Genomic DNA, 22395 nt, shown 5'->3' on the forward strand with positions numbered 1-22395 from the left:
CTTCTATGTTTCTTAGTCATGTGAGATTGTTTTTTTTAAAAAAATTAAACCAAACAATATCATTTTGTTATAATTTTTTTAGCCCCAAATTTATTTTTAATTATAATTATATAATTATATTTATTATTTAATATGTTTTACCTTAAATATTATGTTGTAGTTAATTTGAATCATTTTGTTTCACTTTATTTTATGGTTTTTAACTTATATATGTTATGACTTACTTTGAATATGACTTGTGATATAAAAAATTATTTTTTATTAAATATTTTTGGTATTTTTATTTAATTTTTTAAATAATTATGACGTCGTCCGGTTCTTCCGACCGGTCAGATCAATTCGACCGATTGAACCAGTGAACCGGTAGCATGACCGGTTCGCTAACCGGTTCGGTTCTGAAAATCATGGCTATAATTGTCAATAACATTCAACTAAATCTAAAAGCATTTGAATTTAAACTTTAAAAACTTTAATAAAAACTTGGAAATATGATCACAAATTCTAATTCAGATTATCGAGATCGTTGGATGGTTGTTACATAAAGATCTAAGAAATATCTTATGTTATAATTCTTGAGTTGATAATATATGCAGATAAGATCATGAAAACTATTAAATAAGTCGGCAATGCATGAGGCATTTGTATTATTGGCAAATCATTGATCAAAATTTGGTTATCTGAAACTTATTTATTTATTTGTGTAAATAATTTTCGTCACATGTAAGAAGCCAAAAGACATAATCAAAGGTACACCTAAGCTTGCCTTTGGTTAGGTGGCATTCCTTGTTAATTGGCTCTTGCCATGGAATGCACAACTGATGAAAAGCTTATGTCGGTTCCATTCGTTTTCAAATATAAGTCTAATATAAAAAATAAGTGTCCAAATAATATTCTAAGTTAATTTTACGTGTTTAAAATATTTTTCCTTAAATTTTTTTTTAAAAAAATAAGTGTTTAACGTTTTCGACATTATACTTTTAGGTACCTAACGTTTTAACCGTTATACTTTTAGGTACCTACACAATAATAGCCGTTAAAAAGAATTGTTACGCTACATATTTATATTTTCGTTTAATACAAAAATTAAATATCTAAATTATAACCTAAGTTAACTTTAGGCGCCTAAAGAATTTTTCATTAAAAATAAGTGTCTAACGTTTCCGACGTTACACTTTTAGGTGTATACCCAATAATGACCATTAAAAGAATCATTAGGTGACACATGACATATTTATATTTTTTGAAATTTTTATATTTTTAAAAAATTAATAATAATATTATTTTTTAAAAAAATAATTTTTCAAAAATTATAAAAAAAAACCTATAACCCTAAAATCTCTTGTTTCAACCCATCAGTTGTCGTCCGCAATCATCGGCCTCCTTCGCCATCTTCAAACAACCACTCGTCCATCGTTGGCCCTTCACTACTGATCATACCCCTTGTTGTCGTCTCGATCACCTTAAATCCATAAATCCAAACTAAAAACCCTAAACCTAATACTGAAATCCCTAACTGTAATCCCAAATTTATCATTCTCCCTCTAAGTTAATTTTACGGATTTATGGGGAAGGTGGAGAAGGGTCTGAATGCAATAGGGGAGGGGGGAATTTTTTGTGCAGGTGGGAAGGGTGAATTTTTTTCTTATTTATTTAAAAAAAAATAAATAATATTTAACTTTTTATTAAAAAATAAAGTTTTTAAAAATATATAAACGTGACACATATCAGATTGAGGCCAAATTTAACGACCGTTACAATCTAGACACATAAAAGTGTAACGTTGTAAACATTATATACTTATTCTTAGCGAAAAAAATTAGGCACATAAAGTTAACATAGATATAATTTAAGCATTTATTTTTGCATTAAGCGAACATATAAACATGACACATATCACTTAACGATTTTTATCACAGTTGTTACTGCATCGACACTTAAAAATGTAATGAAAAAAATGTTAGACACTTAAAAGTGTAACAGAAAAAAGTTAGACACTTATTTTTAACGAAAAATTCACCAGACACCTAAAATTAACTTAAGGTATAGCTTGAGCACTTATTAATGCATTAAGCCTTAAATATAAAATATATTTTTTAATTTTACATAGATTTATGATCTTTTGATGCGTGAAAATAGACAGTTGAGATTAACTCCGTATTTTTCTCTCAGTGAATATCTTATCATTTTATACTGTTAATCTCAACCATCTATTTCAACACATCCAATTATCATAAATGTGTAAAGCTAAAATATTTTACATAAGGTTTTGAGTTTAAATTATAATTTTTATACCAATTACACTCCCAACATGAAAAAAATATTTCGTCTATCTTTGTATTTTTCTATTATTATTTTTTTTCATTTTTTTAATTTTCTTCATTTCCCTTTTATCTTATCAAGGGCTAGAAAAGCATAGAACTAACTTTTTAAAGAGAAAATGATAGACTACGTGCATACGCATTAAATGATAGGAATAATTTAATTTTGACCATCAAACTATGAATTTTATCAATTAAATCATTAAATTATTAACACGATTTCAATCAAACCACTTACCATTAACAATTACAAAAAGTATTGACATTATAGATCCGAATTTTAATTTAATATAATAAATTTGATTTTTCAATCAGTTGATGGAACATCTGATTGGAGGTACTAATAATTTTCTACACATTTCTGCGTTCCAGTCCCAGCGTTTTCATTTGAGCATAATTTAGATCATGCTGTTTGGTATGTTATTATCGGTTATTGATCGTTTCAGTTGGTTACTGTGTTTCACCGATATAACATTTTAGGATAAACTACAAGTTTAGTACCTAATTTATCAATTTTGTTTCGTTTTATTAATTAAACTTTCATTTATTTCAAAATCATACATAATGTTTACTTTTGGTTTATTTTAGTACCCATCTTTAAAAATTTAACGGAACTTCTTCATGTGGCATTTTTATAGCTAAATTACATCATTCATCACTTAACTATCTTCTTACTCCTATTTTTATTAATAAAGTTTAAAATTTTCAATTTAACTACTCAACTTTCAAAATGCTTTTGTTTTAATCACTCTAATTTATTTTATTAATAATTTTTATGACATTCATTATTTTACTAATATATAATTAAAATAAAAAATTGAAAGTTAGAGTGATTAGATTAGAAGTAGTTTAGTGATGAACGGTGTAATTTACCCATAAAAAAGTGTCATGTTATAAACGTTAAGTTTTCAACGATGAAGTACTAAAATGAAATAAAAAGTAAACGTTAGGTATGATTTTAAAACAAATTAAAAGTTTAGATACTAAAATGAAATAAAATCAATAGTTTATATACTCAACGTGTAGTTTACCCTAATTTTTAATATTTATTGACTTCATATTTTTACTATTTAATAGTTAAATATAATGTTATAAAATATAATTAATTGTTTAATGTTTTATATTTATCTATAAACATATTTTAAGTATGTAATTGACATGTTTTTATGTATCAAAGTCTAATTATGAATTTGACATCTTTATGTTATTTAAATTGAGAAATTATGTTTCCTATTTAATTTATTTGAGTTTCATTCATGGGTAAACTACATCATTCTTTGCTAAACTTTATTCTCTCTCATATTTCATTTATTGTACTTTCAAATTTTTTAATTTATTATATGAAGTTTCAAATTACTCCTGTTTTGATAAATCGAAATTATTTTATTATTATTTTCGTATGATGTGATATTTTTTTATTTAATATAAAAAATAATTTAATATATAAAATAAAAACAGACGGTGGTCATTGGTCAATCACTGTTTGTCGGTGTTGGACGCTATCGTTGATAATCGTAGATAGTGGTCATTTGGTCCCAAATTTCATCAACTGATTCGTCTCGCCCCCTTGAGTTTGAATCCAACCTCTATTTTGTCGGAACATGCTCCAAATTTGTCAAAAGTGAGAAAACCAAAACGACGATCATCATCGACCATCTTAGATGGTGGTCGTTCAACCCCATATTTCATGGGTCACTTCACCTCGACCCCCTGAGTCCAAATCCGATCTCTATTTTGTCGGAACATACTCCAAAGTCTATGAATAGAAGATCGAAAGTGAGAAAATCGAAATGTTTCAGTCAAGATTCACGAGTTTTAGGATATTTTCTGAAGAAACAACCACTAGATTCGGACTTAGCATGTCAAAGAGAGTCTTTCGGTATAGTTTAGGATCAACCGATTATCAGTTCCGAATGTCGATGGTGGTTGACGATGATCCTGCTACAAATGATAAAGAAGTGAAAATGTTATTTTATTATACATTTTAAATTATTTGTATATTTTAATAATAATAAAAAATGCCACATCATAGAATAATAATCATAAAATAATTTGTAGTGACTAAAATAAGAGCAATTCAAAAGTTTAGTGAGTAAATTGAAAAAGTTGAAAGTAAATTGAGTAAAATAGAAGAAAGGTAAAGTTCAATTAGGAATGATGTAGTTTACCCTTCATTGATTTTACTTTATAAAATTGAGAAAGGGATTAGACTAAAAAAATAACAAACAGTGATTTAAAATATAAGCTTATAGTGAGCAAACCGTTTCTCATTTTCTCTCAAAAGATTTTCCTAAGCTGTTGTCATCAGCCAAACAGAACCCAATCTGACTCATCCTTTCACTCTCTCAGCTCTTCCTTCGGAGTTGGTAAGTCTCGCTCCTCGGTGATTCCATTCTCCAAAGTGAGTAGAATAGGAGAAAAGATAAAGTTCAATTAGGAATGATGTAATTTACCCTTCATTGATTTTACTTTATAAAATTGAGAAAGGGATTAGACTAAAAAAATAACAAAAAGTGATTTAGAATATAAGCTTTTAGTGAGCAAACCGTTTCTCATTTTCTCTCAACAGATTTTCCGAAGCTGTTGTCATCAGCCAAAAAGAACCCAATCTGACTCATCCTTTCACTCTCTCAGCTCTTCCTTCGGACTTGGTAAGTCTCGCTCCTCAGTGATTCCATTCTCCAAATATACTTCCGTTTTTCATTTTCTTTCTTGATTTTTAATTTCTTTTATCTTTTTTTACTGGTTGGTTGTTTATTTTATTTGTCATTCAGGTAATTCAGAATGCAGGCGTCAACGCATTTAGTCAAAGGAAATTTAGGCTTTGAGTTTCCAAAACGGAGAGTTTTACCTTGCTTTAGTGAAGTTAGGCAGCGGAGTTTAACTTTGAATCGCAATCTTTGCATTCGAAGTGGTTCCACTTGCAGCGGTTTAAGCTCAGGTGACGTTTCAATGGGAGCTGGACTTGTACGTGCCAGGAATGGTATCGGAACAGCCGTTCTCTCTTCGGGCAAATCTCGATCGATCAGAGCTCAAGCGTCTGGTCTCTTTCTCTCTCTCTCTTTCTCGTCTGTTTGTTCCTTTCAATTTTAAGCTGTGTTCCAGTTGATTCCTTTTTATCGAATTAATGCTGGATTTTCATAGGCGAAAAATTTCTTTATGAACGAAGTGCATTTTAGTGAGATCGGGATTTTGTTTGGCTAGTGATACAGAATGGCGCAAATGTTGTTATTGTTATTTGTGTCTTTTAACTAAAAGTTAGTATTAATCAATTCAAATTTTCATATAGGAAACCTTTGGAGGCACTGGATTAATGTGTCAATTATGCACATGAGACACAAAAAACAATAAATATAAGGAAACGGAAGGATAAAAATAACATGAATTCTACATGAATATGGAATGCATAAAAAATGTAAATCACAAAGTATGAACATATTTAAAATTATATAATCTGAAAAAGAGGATGTCATTGAAAAATTAAATATGAACATGGCACGAAAATATGGATTGTTATGTCTGCATGAATTGTGGGGAGCATCATGTAAGGAAATGAATCAGTTTGTTTCTTTTTTGTTGTTAATTTGCTTCTTGAAAATTCAATAGAAAGTAAAAGCAAAATGTAAGAAGTAAAATCTTTTATTTGATTAAAACTGAATCTGATACATTCAAGCGTATGCAAGAAATTTTATGTTTTTCGGTGTTTAACAGGTTAAAATTTTAACTTTAATTATTTAGGAATATTACTTGATTTTGTATCCAAATTCCAAACATCCTGTTTAATTTTAGTTTCTAGAAGCGAATAGAAGGTTCAAGAACAATAATCAATAGAGCCTTTCCTAAGTGAAAGAGCAAATTTGTAAACATTTGTTTAATGAGGTTGCTAGTGGGCTTTATATCTTCTATAGCAGCATGATGGTAATTAAATGTGATATATTTTGTAAATGGGATAAACTTATTTTATTCTTGCAAATATTATTAGCTAATTCTCTTTGTGACTGTTTAAGTTGAACAGAACATTTTTTTGGCTAAAATCTATTAACTTTCAATGTTGTGTTGGTAACGATGGATATATACTTGTCAGATGCCTCCTACTATATGTGACACTGATGTGTAGTGGGTTTGTTTGTTGGAAGAATGCATTCTTCCTATTCAGATGTATTGGCCTGTGCATGGATCATTTCCTAAGCATCTTGTTTTTGTAATTATTGCAAAATAAATTAGTCTTTCTAACCTGCTTTTCTATAACCTTACAAATGGCATTTGAAATCCTACTGCAGGTGGAGACATTGAGGATTTGACACCAATCAATCCTCAGGAGAAATCTTCTGGGACAGTTCTGCCATTTGTTGGTGTTGCTTGTTTGGGAGCTATATTATTTGGTTACCATCTCGGGTATATATCCCAGTTCCACTCAGAGGGAACATGATCTTGTTCCCTGGTTCTAAACTTATCAATTTAGAGGTTTTTATCAGCTCAATGATATACTTAGGCAATTTGTGCTTTAGAATCAGAAAAGTATTCTCCATCAATAACCAAGCATCAGAAGGTTCTCTATGGTTCATTTAAGTGGAGTCCCAAAAATATGTACCTGCAACAAGGGATGGTGATGAATATTTCAGTATTTTGGAAATGTTCAAACATTGAATAAGATTACCCCATTCATTTTATTATAGAAAAATAAATTTATTGTGGAAATTTATGCGAAGAATTCGTGATCAATATCTTGGCAATTGGCTTGCTACAATTTCTGCCACATGGCTCATTTGTTTGTTATTATAGCTTGGCTTTTGATAATTCTACATGCATCTAATCCATCCCCCCCATCCTCTCCCTTCTATTTCTTATTTCTTCAGGGTAGTAAATGGTGCTCTTGAGTATCTAGCTAAGGATCTGGGGATTGCTGAAAATACTGTTTTGCAAGGCATGTATTGTGATCTTTTAGTTATTACGAACATTTAAATCTCTACTTGCAATGTTGTTGTTGTGTTTCTCTCTGTGTGTGTGTTGACACGTGTATTATGTCTTGATAAATACATGTTAATTGCTTGAAGATTATTTAGTGAAATTTAAGTGGAATTGAAGGTATTCAACTCTCTGTCTTTCATCTCTTGTTGTGGGCTTTATTTATATATATAAAAAATGCTTCATTTTTAATCATTCAAACAATGTCAGGTGTATGTACCAAAAAAAAAACAGTGTCAGGTGTTATTGGATTGTTGTTTTTCCTTTTTAGTCAGTTTGGTTATTTTGATTAATAGCCCAAATTTGTTATGCTTTAATTTGTCCAACTTTTCAAAGAACTTAAATTGCTTATTTTTACGTGATTTGTAATTTGAGTAGGATGGGTTGTCAGCACACTCCTTGCTGGTGCCACTGTTGGTTCATTTACTGGGGGAACACTGGCAGACAAATTTGGCAGGACAAGGACTTTTCAATTAGATGCTATTCCACTTATCATTGGAGCATTTCTTTCGTTTGTATTGTTCCCAGAACTATTAGCTTGTCGTCTGTCAGAAGTTTGCTGAAAACTAATGCATTAAAATGCCTTAATTGTTTTTAGTGCTACAGCCCAGAGTGTCCAGACTATGATAATTGGCCGCTTATTGGCTGGTATTGGTATTGGCATATCATCTGCTATAGTTCCTCTTTACATATCAGAGGTAGAATTTTCATATCTGTTATTTGCTTTGGTTGTCTAGTTTTTGTGGAAATATCTGTTGATATTCTTTCCATTGGTCAGATCTCCCCGACGGAAATTCGTGGTGCACTTGGATCTATAAATCAACTTTTTATATGTATTGGCATTCTTGCAGCATTGGTGGCTGGATTACCTTTAGCAGGAAACCCACAATGGTATGTATGCTATCTTAGCACTCTTATACTTGTATCACATGGATTGATCCTCAGTGTGGTTTCTTCATCTAGCACTTTGTCTTCTTCAGTAATCAAGGCATTGAGTTTCTCTTCGGAATGCGGACCACCACCTTTTTTGGTATTTCGGAAAAAAACACTTAGGGATGGTGCTAATTCCATGTTCTTTTTAGCCTTGCTAGGTTGCTTCCTTTCTTTCATACCCAGATTCAACTTTCTATATTGGGGATCCACCATTCATTGGTACTGAATTTTCCACCTTGAATTGTGTTTTAACAATTTGTCTGGAAACTACCAAGCATACATTCGATCATGCATCTAGAGAGTTTGACCCTTCTAACAAGTATTTTAGGTAGACATTTATGTAATTTGAGCTTCAATTTGGTATTAAAATATGCTTAAAATTCTTTATATTTCTGGTAGCTATATCTGATAATATAAAGGGATTCCCTTTGCTAGTGTTGAAGACCGTTCTTCCTCTTATTGGCACCTGTTCATGGTTGATTTTATATCGTTTCTTCTATATTTTGATTTCCATTTTCCTCTCATTCATTTTACTAGAAAAAGGGTGAGGAACAAACCTTAGGACATGGGTGAACAGGATAAAAGACCTTTCTTTTAGAAATTATATTTTCAGTAAATGTTTTTAGACAAAGCAAAAAGGTGCAATATAATTGATATAGTCAATCTAATGCACTATGGTGTGGGATTAGGCTTTTTTCTTTCATTATTTGTTCGTCCTGTGTTCCTTGTACAATTGCTCCCTATGCGCCTAAGCATGTCTCAATCTTAGGGGTTAGTATCCCCCGCTAAAAGATCTTGGTGCAAATCCTCCATTCCCAAAAATTGCACTAAATTAAAAAAAAGGGAATAACTGAATAAAAGAAAAAGCTTCGTGTGACCAGTTAGAATATCTATGTTTTTTTGTATGCTTTGATCAATCTTTATTTAGTTTTCTTTGTTAGTGAGATTGAGTGAATAGGTCAAGAAAATGCCTTAATCACTACACACAATATAATGTTGTGCATGATGCTCCAAAATGTGGTTAAGAGTAAGGTTTATTTTGCAAGTAAACTGTTTACTTCTGTATTATTTATACAATTGTATATTTAGGTGGAGGACAATGTTTGGCATTGCTGCTGTCCCTTCTGTTCTACTGGCACTAGGAATGGCTTTTTCCCCAGAAAGTCCTCGGTGGCTGTTTCAGGTTTCTTAATGGACTACTCACTCTGTATTTTGCATTTCTGTTCATGTCTCATAGATATATTATATACATAATATTGATTATTTATTGATTAAACACAAATTTAGCAGCAAGGGAAAATTCCTGAAGCTGAAAAGGCTATAAGAACTTTATATGGAAAGGAAAGAGTTGCTGAGATTATGTACAAGTTAAGAAATGCAGGTCGAGGGTCTACAGAACCAGAAGCAGGATGGTTTGATCTATTTAGCAGACGTTACTGGAAAGGTATACCTGAAAATTGAAAGCCCATTGATAAAAATTCCGTTGTTAGAAATGCTACTGGAAAATATTCAGAAAAATTAGATGGTAATAAAAGATACATTACATTCTTGTTTTGCTTTGTCGAACTTTTGTACCATGTCAAATTGAACTTGGAAGGTCCAACATTCTTAAAAGAAGCTTGTTTTTATTTTGTCTGAAGAGTTATTGCAGTTGCAGCACCAGTCTATTTACTGTTTTTTGTTTACCAAATAAACACAAGTACTTAATGTGCAAGGCTTAGGTTTTGTTTAACGACCACTTGTCCTTTTCCTGCACTATTTTACTTTTGTCTTGACTTTTTGTAATGTTGCAGTTGTGAGTGTTGGAGCTGCACTTTTCTTATTCCAACAGTTAGCTGGGATAAATGCTGTTGTATACTATTCTACAGTGTGTTTCGTAGTGCTGGAATTGCATCTGATGTTGCAGCAAGCGCTCTTGTCGGGGCATCAAATGTCTTTGGTTAGTATTTAATTATTTTCCAGCAATATAAATTCTTGGGGTAAAAATGAAAAATTCACATAGTGTACTCGACGTCCCTGGCTTCTGATATGCTTTTCAGGCACATCTATTGCATCCTCTCTGATGGACAGACAAGGAAGAAAAGGTCTTCTGATGACAAGTTTTACTGGAATGGTAGGTTTATTAAGTTGTAGGCTTCAAGCAGTTCTTTTACCAAATCAGGGAGTGTGGTATTCTACCGAAACTACCAGCATTTGCATTTTGGGCCTTCAGACACATAAACAAACATCTCTCATGTATCCTCACTACATAAAATTTCTTTTCCTTCCATATTACGATCAAGTTTCTTAAATGAAACTGATCTTACCTTGATGCAAATACTTGATCTAAAGTTTTAGATTAGAAATGTCAAGTTCCACAATATGTTCACGATGGTAGATTTTCTTGCATGCAAAACTCTAGCTAGGTAGTTGATATGGACTAGGTATATTGAGTTGTTCTTTTTTCCACTAAATTGCATTGAAAGATTGAGTTGTTTAAATACCCTGTTCATATTCCTTTGTCTCTATGGTTTCAAAACCATAGTTCACTCAGATTATAAAAAATTATTTGTTTTATGGTCCTCAATATTGCTTGCAATGCCTTAAGCATCTTAAGACAGTTCACAGGTTAGTTTATGCAAACCATAAATCAATTAAAGTTTGCTTGCCTGTAAAACGACTCCTTAGTCAGCATTCATTTTGCATATGTAGCCTATATTTTTCTTTTGATTTCATGGATGCTTGAATGGATTGTATTTTTCACAAAAATAATAAAATTTGCCATGCTTTGGATGAACAGTGATTTTTTATGATGTAAGAGTACAATAAATAGCATTTTGTTTGACTTTCCTATGGTTGAATAACACCCATGTATGGAATGTGATATGTCAGTTTGTTTATTATTGGTATTATTTCTTCCAATGTGCATGGTTCTAAATGTTATAACATGATGGGAATAATAGTTGGTTGAGAGGAATTGCAGAAGTTATTAACCCTGAAAACTTTGTTAGACTTGCTTCTTCAATCATCATGTAATGTCCTTTCTTATTATTTATTACACAATGAAATGATAATTTTCTCATCCGATTCTCATTTAACTAATGAACTGTTTTTGACTGGTTTTATTTTTCTGTCTTCTTTTGGCTCGTGAAGGCTGCTTCAATGTTACTACTTTCTTTATCATTCACTTGGAAGGTCCTGGCTCCCTATTCTGGCACACTAGCTGTTGTTGGAACCGTTCTGTGAGTTGATGTTTTTTATACAATTAATGAATCTCATCAAAGTTTCTTCTGATTTTGATGACTGCAATTGTTGTCACCTCCTATTGGCTGGTGAGATCTAAACCTGGCTTCGGTTTCTTTCGCACAGCTATGTTTTATCCTTTTCGCTTGGTGCCGGACCTGTGCCTGCTCTTCTTCTGCCAGAGATATTTGCTTCCAGAATCAGAGCTAAAGCAGTGGCTTTATCGCTTGGCACTCATTGGGTAAGTCAAAATAGAGAACATGTCCAAAGATATTGATATTTATTTATAGGTCAAATTCTTTTATTACTCCTTGTACTATATCTAAGTTGTAGATTCAGAATCTGTCCTCTGATTTGATAATTTTGTCTCAGTACTATTTGAACTTTGAAATTTCAGTCCCTATCCAAATGATGTAGGGGGACTTAAAATGATCAAATTAAATAACAAGAACTAAATCTAAAACTTAAGAAATTAACAAAATGATTGGGTTATGACCAAAATTTTAAAATTGGAAACTTACATGGACTAAAAATGACCGAATTAGAGTAAGGAACAAAATCCACAACTAATGCATAGTACAAGGACTAATAGAAGAATCTAACCTTATTTATATCCCTAAAATCAAATTTGCAAACGTAGATACTTAAGACACTACGAACAGTTTTTGTTCTTAATACCTGAACTTTTTGTTTTCATTGTCCATACTTATTACCTTCAAAGTTCGTAGAGGGGTATCATTCTCCAAATGTATAGAGAAACTTAGAAAACTTGAGAATACCTGAAACATACCCAAACCAGGCAACATAATTAAATATTGCATAATTTTTTTTTAAAAGAACATGATCTGAAAATGTTTGGCGTTCGTTAACTTTGCATTCTGCTACAAATTGGGTATTAATTGATTTCATCTCTGGCCTGTGTTCTTGTGTTGACAGATATCCAACTTTGTCATTGGCCTATATTTCTTGAGTGTTGTGAACAAGTTTGGGATCAGCTCGGTGTATTTGGGATTCGCTGGTGTGTGTGCTCTTGCTGTCCTGTACATAGCTGGTAACGTTGTGGAAACGAAGGGGAGATCATTGGAAGAAATCGAGCTTGCTCTAAATCCGACGACTTGATTTGTAGAATATCCAAAGGTATGCACTAATAATCTCTGAATGTGGTTCATGTTCATCTCATGAGCATCTCATTATCTTGCATCTTTAGGTTAAGGCTAGACAGAAGCAGCCAGTTTTAGTGAGATGTTTGTTTCTTGAACTCTGGAATTGTAGTACTTTGTGCAGAGATTTCTGGTTGTTGGAACCGTCGATTTATGGAATACAAGATGCTGCGCAACAAAATAGCAGCCTTATGCATACTCACTTTGTGAGTGAAATAATGAATAATTTGTAAAAAGGAAAATGGGATAATCAGACAAAAAAAGTGGGTGCAGGCCTTAGAAGCGTGGAAACGTGACTATTGGATTAGTGATTGAATAAAAATAAAAGAATTAATATAAAAATAGGTGTTCAAGTTATATCTTAAGTTAACTTTAGGTGTTTAAAGAATTTTTCGTTAAAATAAGTATTTAACGTTTTCTCTATTACACTTTTAGGTGATTATGTCGTTACAACCATTAAACAAATTGGTAAGTGATACGTATCATGTTTATATATATATATATATTGAGATTTTTATTTTCTTTAAAAAATATATTAAAAATATTAAAAAATCACCTTTTTTTTATAAATAAAACAGGCGATACTAACTATCTGTCCCCCGTTCCCATGAACGCAAGTACCCCAATGTGAATGCAAGCAACCCCTATCAATTCCCAACACCCTACGCGAACGCAAGCAAACCCCTTACATGTTCATGAATTCCCAGTAAATGTACGCATGCCCCAACAATGGAATTGCGATCGATCAGTAGGTGGATGGTGACAAATGGGTGGTCGTACGATGATGGAAATAGTGATCGAAGATAACCGACGATGGTTAGAATTTGGAACAAAGGATTTAGAGTTTTGGGCTATTTTTGTATTTTAAAATAAAAAATGAGTTTCTTTTAAAACATAATAATTTTTTTAAGTATTTCTTAAAAAAAATAAAAAAAAACTATAAACGTAACACATGTCATTTAACATTTTTTTAACAGTTATTACTACATAGTCACTTAAAAATGTAATAGAGAAAATGTTATGCAATTAAAAATGTAACGAAAAAATAGACATATATTTTTAATGAAAAATTCTTTAAACACTTAAAATTAACTTTGAGTATATTTTAAATATTTATTTTTACATTAAGTGAAAATAAAACAAAATTATATTCAAAGAGAGGGGGTGCGTAATGGGTTGAAAAATGAAAAATATAAATAATATTAAAGGAAATGAGTTTATATTCAAAGTCAAATGCTTTTAAATGTTGGTTTGCTATGAAACGAAAAAAATGAGATTAGAAATTGAGAAGAAAAAGAACATTTAAAGATTATTAACCAATCACAAGTGATGATATATATCACTCAATAGTAATTAACAAGACTACAATGTTTTATAGGATGGAGAACAAACTAATTTTTTTTATTATAAATATGAATAAGAGTCTTTGTATTATATATTGACTTGATCTTTTTAAAAATAAATAAATTGTTCATATATATAATAAAATGATAGAATTGATTTATCCGTTAAAACTTGTTGTCATTAAGTGTTGATGGGGGTATTTATAAAGTCTATAAAATTATAAAAACTAAGATACATATAAATTTAAGATAATAGAATAAAATTATGAGAATCATTTTATTATATATATACGAGGCATGATTAGTTCACATCGTGTAATTTTTTTAGTTTTATATATTTTATTACTATTAGATAAATAAAAAATAGACGATCGAAATTAACAATAATAAATGAAAAAACATTCACATAAAAAAGAATATTAGTTTTACACTAATAACTCATATATATATACACACACGCAGTTGAATGAGTGAAATAGATAGTTGAGATTACCTCTTTATTTTTCTTTCCAATAAATATCTTCTCATTTTCTACTGATAATCTCGATATCTATTTTCACGCACCCAACAATCCTAAAGAAATATATAAAATCAAAAAATTTATACGAACGAATCCTCTCTCTATATATTGAACTGTAATTAGAACATAAAAAAAAAACCATTATTATGACACCAAATAAAATAAAACTATATAAAGCTTCAAGTTCGAACAAGACAAATATTTAAATATCATACAATAAATAACGAATGAAGGAGCATTGTTCTTGGGAGATCAATGGAGATAAGATTCATTCTTAGAATCTCTAGAGCTTCAAGAAAACTAAGCTCATCATCTTCCATTGAAGATGGTGTGAAGCTATTTGGGGTTTAAAGAGGATTTTAGTCAATGTGATTGTTCTAAACTTCATCTATGGCATTTTCATGACTCTAGATTTGTTTTAGTACTCCCCTTACGCTTGAGTTTGATTTACATCTACTTAAAAGAAGGAAGAGAGTCTTCAAATACTAAAAGAAAGAAAAAGTTCGATGAAGCTGATCAAGGAGTTTCTATTTGTGTTTTGGGTTAAAGTGATACACTTAAACCACTAAATGTTTATTGTATTTCGTAAATTTAATGTCTTACTCTGGTATAATGCATGTCGGTATTTTGAGTGCTAATTATGTTAAGTGATCACTTTTATGATTGTGTTATTGAACATGTGTAAAATGGTGTTAAATGATCACACTACTTCCATAAGCTTTAAGATAAGTAGAATCTTAAAGCAAGTGTTTTAGAGTGATTTTGGACGTGATTTCTGAATTTAAAATGGATATTTACGATTTTGGAGGTTGAATTAGTGATCGACCGATACGATGACAAACTATTGTTGTGTGAAAATTCTCCAGACAAGTGAGAGAGAAGAAAGGAAGTATCGTCACTTGCAAATTTAAATGTCGTAAATAGGTAAACTTTTACTGAAAAGGCAACATTTTCAATTGTTATTGAACAATTTGGAGCAAAAATGTAGTCCAATAGTCAAAATCAAGCAGCTGCAGCAACGGCTTCAAGGTGCCTGGTGAAAACTTTCTAGCAAAAAGGAAGCACATGGAAGTTCTATTCCCATTGTAAATACATTCCGATCCATATCGTAGTCGATTCAAAAGCTCCTTGTTGATATCGATAGATTCGAAATTTCTAGGATGAGCCCCGACTCTCGACCAATCGACCCACGTAACGCTCCGGTTCGAGTTCGATTCCCCGTAAAACATGTTCACCAACGTAGGAATGTAATGTTCGTCGTTGTAACATGGCGGCCGACAGTACTTTTGGAAGATCGAATAATATGTATTATCAGAAATAACGTAAAAGACCATCTCACGGTGCATTTCGAACCATTGCGATCCTTTTTAGCCAATCAGTAAGGTTAATCACGGGTGACATCTGGGGATTGTATCGACCCCGACCTGGTTTCCCGGGATCGTCGTATAGGCTCAAGAAGCTTAGATTTGAGGTGATGAGGTAGTCATAGGTTTTCATGAAGTTGAACAATGGAATGCATGAATCTGAGAGGAGAACAAATCTTTCATTTGATGCATCAAGAAGTGCATTTGCAAGGAGTCGCCTCTCTGCATCTACCATTGCTGCAGTCCCCCAATACTCCGGCTGTCGCACCCCCCCCCCACACACAAATAAAAAAATTAACAATTTGAAATTAAAAAGAAAAAAAATCAACTTCTCAAATTAAGATTATTTCAATTTTTATGCAAAATTTTCATTTCGGATCTAATAACTTATTATTTTGATCAATTGCAATAGTTATCAACTACACTGTAAAAAGAATAATATTTTTACTGTAAAAATATGGAGTAAATTACACGTCTAGTATCTCAACTATCACTTTTGTTCCGTTTTAGTTATCTAACTATTTTTTTAAATCGTACTTAATGATACATCTTGGTTTTATTTTGGTCACATACCTTTAAAAATTAACAGAACTGCTGACGTAACATTTTATATTTTCTTCAACAATGATGTGGCATTACCTTATGATAACATGACAGCATCACCGTTAATTTTTTAACGGTGCGTGACTAAAATTAAACTAAAACCAAACATTATGTATGATTTAAAAAAGAAACAGTTAGATAGCCAAAACAGAACAAAAGTGATAATTGATGTACTAAACGTGTAGTTTACCTAAAAATATTATATATATAAATATAAATAAATACCTGGCTGGGGATTCTTCGACCGTGGAAGACTGAAGTTTGAGGGATTGTTTCATTGTAATCAGGATGTGAGTGAACATAGATCGTGTAAAACCCTTCGTTTCCCTTGAAAAACTTTTCCCACAACGGAGACAAGGGAAGCGGGCCGGCCGGCAAGAACATGAAAGCTACCTTCCGACGAGGAGATTCTTGCATTCTCGGAACCCTATATGCTCTCAGTAACAACTCTCCGTCACTCATATTATGCATCACAAATTCATGTTGTTCCGACGAAACGGTAGTGCTAGAGTCGGACCATGTGACGCAACGACGACAAAGGCAGCGGATGTGACGGCGATAACAACGGTGGCGGTGATGGCGGAATTGGTGAAGTAGTGTACACCAAAGAGGAGGCTTGAGAAAGTAGTGGTGGGAAGCTTTTAAGCTGTAAAGTGATGAGAATGCCAATTGACAAACCAAGGACGAAAGAGAGAGCGTAGAACACAAGACTATTCATTGCGAATGGCTTGGAAAATGGATGAACGATGTATCTCTCGATGCACCTATTTACCATAATTGAAGGCGAAACATGCACTGTGATTCGAACTACATCAGCTTCGACCATAATTAGTTATAATATATTTTGTGGTCATTAGGAAATTTTAGATTGAAGTTGACTTGGAAAATGGTAGTAGGGAGGGGGATGAATAAAGCTTAAGAAAAGGCCTCGGTGCCTGTATTTCACTTCTTTAAGATGGATTGATTCCTTAATAACTAAATTTCATGCTGATGCTTCTTTGAATAGCAAAGCTAGCTAATTCAAGAAAATTATTTTAATTTAGTAGTCAACATGCAATATTAATGTATTGTATTCAAAACTTTGCGCCACATTTGATGGTCAATAATATGCATCATAAATCTTCATTTAACTGTTTGGTTAGAGTATATTAGAGGCCACTTAACTATGTCAAAAACAATTTTTTATCAATAAATTTTTAAATGTTATAAAATAATCATTAAATGTTCTAAATGTTCACAAAATGATCGTTAAACATTTAAACGATTATAAAATAATTTATGTATATTATTTCTTTATTTGTTGCGTACATTATGTCATTAAACTTGAAATTGCATCTAAAGTAATAAAGTGAGAATAAATATTGAGTCATTGATTATATGATAATTTAACTAATTATAAGTTGACTTAGCTATCAAAGCAAGATGACTTAGCTATCCAACATAAATAAATCTTAAACTCACTTATAGATTAAATTCACTTCTGTAGTTCAAAATAAATTTACCTTAATCCTAAGTAAATGTAAAATCGTGTACGTGTAACTTGCATGCTTTGATATATCAAGAACTAATGTGTCTCAAGGTACTAAGCTGATAGTTGATATGTTGGATATGTATCTCATACATGATATAACTACATCTATAAATATAGAATCATAGCTCGATTAAAGAATAAAAAGTAGCATATTTATGAAAATAGAACGTGATTATGGATCATTCATCAAGAACGAATGATTTAATTAGTACTTTCTGTAATAATAATTTTCGTCATATGATCTATAATAGAAAATTAAAATGATAAAACCGGATGGAGAAACAAAATTTGAAGAGATCAGGAATATTCTATAAAAATATTCTATTTATGATAATATTACTAAACAAAGCTATAAGTAAGACTTTCAGTAATATTATATTTGTGGGAGTTCCATCACGGTAATTTATTAAAATAACCCATTAACTTAATTATATATTATTTTAACATACGTTATATGAATCCAAATTATCCCTTCACTAACTTAATGTATTTCATGAATAAAAACATGTTAAGTAATAAATTATTAAAATAAATTATGAACAACTGAAAAGTTATAAAAGAGAAATAGATTGCGTTAAATTGATTATTTAAGTAATTTAGAAATAAATTTAGGTTATTATTTAATTGAGTTTAAAATAAAATATTAAATTAATAATTATTATTTAATTTAAATATTTTTAAATTAGTTAAATAACATGACTGTTAAGCAAAAAGCCTTTAAACAACTTTGAGGATTAGGCATATCTTTTCCATACTCTGAAGTTAAGATTTAAATCTCGCGGATTTGATATTTATAATTGTAACTCGCGGATAATTCTTTTATTAAAAAAATTGACACATAAAAAAATCAACCTAATCAATGGTTAAAAACCTACATGGGTGGACAGGTGGATGAACATGAGAGAAAGCCAACCTTTTCTAGCATTAATATACATATATTTATATGCAATTGCTTTGGCTTCAATTTATTGAAGCAGCTCCCATGGGAAAAATTAATATAAAACTAAAAGATGATGAACTTCTCTAAGTTAGAAGATCCTAATTTCGTCTATTAATTTCAGGAAGTGATTAAAAAGAAAAAAAATTTGGAGTGACAGAAAAGACATTTCAACATGGATTATATGCATGCATGAAAATTTCTCAAATTGGTTCAAATGGGAAAAGGGAGTAATTATCAAGAGATGAATTTCTATAATTTTAAAATTAAACGAATTTATAAAATATATTTTTAATAAAAAATATAGTAATTTTAAATTTTCGATAAGAATAATATTTCTATCCATCCTCCTATATCCATTCCTACATACAGTTTGATAAGCCATGCTTATCTTTCTAGGTGTTGTACCTAATCCCATAAACGAGTGGTCATGTGATTAATAGACATTCGTAGTCTATGATATAGTTTTTCTAAGACCATAGAGGGGATTTATTCTTTCCTCGTCCCCTATCTAGAGACACTCTTTGAGAGAACTAATTTCCTCCATTAACATGAACCCTAAACAATTAGTGTCTCTCTTTCCACACCACAAGATAAGAATCACAAATCGTCAATTTAATCATTTTATTTTCTACTGTGAATCACCGTCTCACTTATTGTATATCAATAAGTCTCTAAATCTCAAAATATTTTAATTAGAATATCAATATTTTATAAAACAATCCTTTTGTAAGTCTAATTATCAGTTCGAACGTTAAATGTCAGTTATAAATATTAGATCACATTGTAAATATGTGTGTACTTATCATATTGATCATCTGGATATGTCGTGTCAAAAAATAAAATCAAAATAATATCTAAACTAAACTAATTGATATGATAACTATATTTTAGACTGTTAATGACAATGTTTTGAAGTTTTAAACCAATGTAAAAACTAAATATAAGAACATCCAAATCAATTAACCCCAAGAATATATAGAACGTAAGGTGATTAGTAATTCTAGGTTAATTCTCTAAATTTTCACTTCAAACATCTTTAAATGTGTGGATACAAAATATTTGAAGATAATCGTGGGAATATTCTCATGTAAAAGCCATGAAAATAGTCCTATGACTCACTTAAGGACTATTCGAAAGGTATTCATTAGGATCACATGTATTAGATATGGTTCAAACATGTCATTAATGATACATATTATTATCTAATTAATCGAAAAATAAACATTATACTGATGATGAGACAGAAGAGGTTGTGAAAATTAAATAAGTGTTAAAAATATGACATCAACATTGTCGTTAATTTTTTTACGATGTGTGATCAAAACAGAAACAAAATGTAACGATATGTATGATTTTAAAGAAAAAATAGTTGAATGACTAAAACAGAAATAAAGTAATAGATGAATGATTAAATAAGTAATTTATAAAAAAAATAATGTAATATCCAATTTTGCCATATTAAGAAAAAAACTTCATACCAACAATAAGCTGATCTAATGAGATGAGATACTAGAACCCTTAAGCAAGTTCAGAAATTCGAACCCTAGTATTTATGAATAGAACAAATTAGATAAGAGACACTGTCAAACTTGTTTGTTCAACTTACTAAGTAGCCAAATCCTAAATACATATTAGACAAGTCAATGAGTTAATACACATCTCTAGCTCACAATTTGTTTCACACACTAGACAAACCAGATCCACAGTACCTCATATGAATGCTAGATGGTGTGAAAAATGATGATGTGAAGGTGTTTTCAGGTGATTTCGGAGGAGGTATCGACAGCGATTCGATGTTTCTTTGCAACATCTCAATGGCCTGAGTCATTGACGGTCGGTCCGACGGATTACTTTAAATGCACCACAAACTCACTATGATCATTTTCTGATTAGTTCTTCATTTTCAGCTGTCGTTCTTTCAAGATTCAAGTCTGCTCCTTTAAGACGTTCATAAATCCATGTTGGAAAATTCGGATTATTGGTCTGACTATGAATGTTTTCTTTCTCTCCAACCATTTCAAGGACCATCATCCGGTAGCTATAAACATCAGACTTGTGCGACACTCCACCGAAGCTTCGGCAGAACACCTCTGGAGCAATGTATCCGATGGTTCCTCGAGCACTTATTGTCGAAATGATGCTGTCCTTCCGTTCACATAGCTTATCAAGCCCACAACCGGAAATTTTGGGACAAAAATTGTCGACTAGAAGGATGTCTTGAGGTTTTATGTCGAACTGAAGGATCCTCGTGTTGCAGCCTTGATGCAGGTATTCCAATCCTCTGCAGTTTCGATCGCGATGTCGTATAATATTGTCACTTTGAGCTGATCGGGTTTATAGTGAGAATCTCGATGGCAGATGAAATTGTCCAACGATCCATTGTGCATGAATTCGTAGATTAGAGCTCTAATCGAGAGATCATAGCAGAAACCAACGAATGCCACTATATTAACATGGGAGGTTCTGCTAATGCTGGCCGCTTCATTTATGAATTCGTCTCCAACCGTCGGGTAACGTACCTTTACATACGGTTCTGAATCCACCTTGACCGAGTTCGTCTTTGAATGACTTGGTTATTTTCTTGATGTCTACATAAGAATATCGCTTTGGAGCAAGTTCGGAGCCGTACTTAGTATGTAAGCCTCAATCCTTTCCCATTACTTCCTTTCCCTCGTTGTAACTTCAATAGCACTCCTCTTGACAATGATTCTTTCTTAATTCGGAAAGTTACCGCCATCACGCGACTACCAAAACAACAACTCCAGCCACTCCCATGCCTATTTCACGGAGACATGAGTCAACCAAGTTTGGAGTATAAGCTAGCTGCAATTCATAGTTCCAATTGAATTGAAATGTTGACCGATAGTACCTACCTACGGCTAACTTAAATGTTGAACTGAAGCCATCTGATGACCCTGCAACCGGCGAAGAATCGAGTTACAAATCATAGCAAAACGAATATTATGAAGAAGAGTGTTTATCTATTATGATACCTGAGATGGGATTGTTTTCTTCCCATTGCACGGCAAAGCCATTATCAAGTGTGACATTCAGAGTATCTTGACTTGGACTGTGCTCCAAAACCTGTAATATCAAGCGAATGCTGGGACGAGAACTTTACTGTAACATGATCTCAAGGCATCATTTGCTGCAACCGAGAGGTTAGAAAAGAAAGATGTGACCACGAAGTAGCCTAAAGTATCAGTTCCATTCATGCTGCAATTGAACTGATGATTAGCAAGCCCTTCATACTGATTCGCAACGGCGGGGCAGTCGTAAAAGAGCGATATGTTCCGTGTATTCCAAGCAGCGCGGAAAGGGGGGAGATTCAAAGAGGTGTTGAGTATTGACAAGGCGCCGGAGACAAAGCACACTATCGGAATTATCCATAGGAGCAAGAGTGAGAGACTTAAGGGTGGTGTTGTATACCAGAATTTGGTAACTGCGTGAACTAATGTTAATCATGGGATTACGACCCTTACTGCAATAAATCTCA

General features: G+C 31.8%; 1 long non-coding RNA gene and 2 pseudogenes across 1 annotated transcript; 1 reads left to right on the forward strand and 2 right to left on the reverse strand.

The window, feature by feature from the left end:
• Positions 1–4848: 4848 nt before the first annotated feature.
• On the forward strand, positions 4849–12821 carry LOC120113921 (annotated as a pseudogene).
• A 2591-nt stretch (positions 12822–15412) lies between these two features.
• On the reverse strand, positions 15413–16930 carry LOC120113731 (annotated as a pseudogene).
• Positions 16931–21547: 4617 nt separating this feature from the next.
• LOC120113632 lies at positions 21548–22395 on the reverse strand. The gene is made up of 3 exons (XR_005515331.1): positions 21893–22395; positions 21773–21814; positions 21548–21676 (listed from the first exon to the last, which is right to left on the reverse strand). It is a non-coding gene; the product is annotated as an uncharacterized LOC120113632 (long non-coding RNA).

Source organism: Hibiscus syriacus, unplaced genomic scaffold (assembly GCF_006381635.1).
Source record: "Hibiscus syriacus cultivar Baekdansim isolate YM2019G1 unplaced genomic scaffold, ASM638163v2 tig00110213_pilon, whole genome shotgun sequence".
Classification (NCBI taxonomy): Eukaryota; Viridiplantae; Streptophyta; class Magnoliopsida; order Malvales; family Malvaceae; genus Hibiscus; species Hibiscus syriacus.